Here is a 1,178-nt window from a genome sequence, read left to right as displayed (position 1 = left end):
TCACCTCTTCTGTCATTCTGTCCTTGCCCACCACTCAGTGGGAATGGTCTCTGATCTGGATGCTCCCCACCTTCCATGTCAGGCCCAGAACTGTGCCATGGCCTGTGGACTCGTGGTCGGCCTTGACTGGCTATGGGACCTTGGGCAATATCTACAGTCCTGCTGTTTCTACTTCATCTGCAAGAAGTATGACCCACACGCTCCAGCTGCTGCCCAGGGCACCGTGATATTTTATATGTGTGTGTGTGTGTGTGTAGACGTTTTTGTCCACAGTTCTGGTTCATCACTTCCATAGCCCTTTGTTGGGGCACTGCAGGCCTCAAAAATGGAGTCTTTGTCTGTGACCTTATGCCCTCATTTCACTTGCTCAATGCCAGACTCTAGTCTGACTGTAGCTCGTAAGACCCTCATTCCAGAGAGGGTCCTGCCCCATACCCGGGAAGGAGGAATGCTGCACAGAGAGATCAAGAAGCATCTAGACAGACAGGACTCACTGGGTTTAGACCTTATGCTTTTTGTCCAGTTTCATCTCAACATGGTTGCCATGCTTCAGCCATGCCTATCCAATGACGTCTCCATAAAAGGCCCAGGAAGATAGGCTTTGGGGAGTTTCTGGAGAGCTGAACATGTGGAGGGAAGGAGGGGAATGAGAATTTGTCCATGTGCCAAGAGGATGGCACACCCCCACTCCATGGGGACAGAAGCTCCCGCATTTGCCCAGGACCCTTCCAGACCTCACCCAGTGTGTATCTTCATCTGGCTGTTCACTTATTTGTGTCCTTTCTAATAACATTTGTAATAAACTGGTAAACATAAGTTTCCCTGAGTTCTGTGAGCCACTCTGGCAAATCATCCCACCCAAAGAGGGTGGTCAGTCCGATGTGCGGAGGGGGCAGTCTCGTGGGACAGAGCCCTGAACCTGTGGATTCCATTTCCAGATACTATAGGTATGGTCAGCACTGAATTGAATTGGAGAATACCCAGCTGGTGTAGGCTGCAGAACTGCTTGCTTGCTTGGTGTCGGGAGAAATCCCCAACACATTTGGCCACAGATGTCTCTTGGCGTTGAGAGAGCAGCGGAGGAAAACACAGTTTGAGTTCATGTTTTTTCCACTCTGGGTACTGTCACAGTTGAGGCAACTGGTGCAGGTCTGGGGTGCTCTGGGCTACGTTTCACA

The sequence above is a fragment of the Chlorocebus sabaeus genome, chromosome 2, assembly GCF_047675955.1.
Source record: "Chlorocebus sabaeus isolate Y175 chromosome 2, mChlSab1.0.hap1, whole genome shotgun sequence".
Taxonomy (NCBI): Eukaryota; Metazoa; Chordata; class Mammalia; order Primates; family Cercopithecidae; genus Chlorocebus; species Chlorocebus sabaeus.
Note: the sequence above shows the minus strand (reverse complement) of the source record.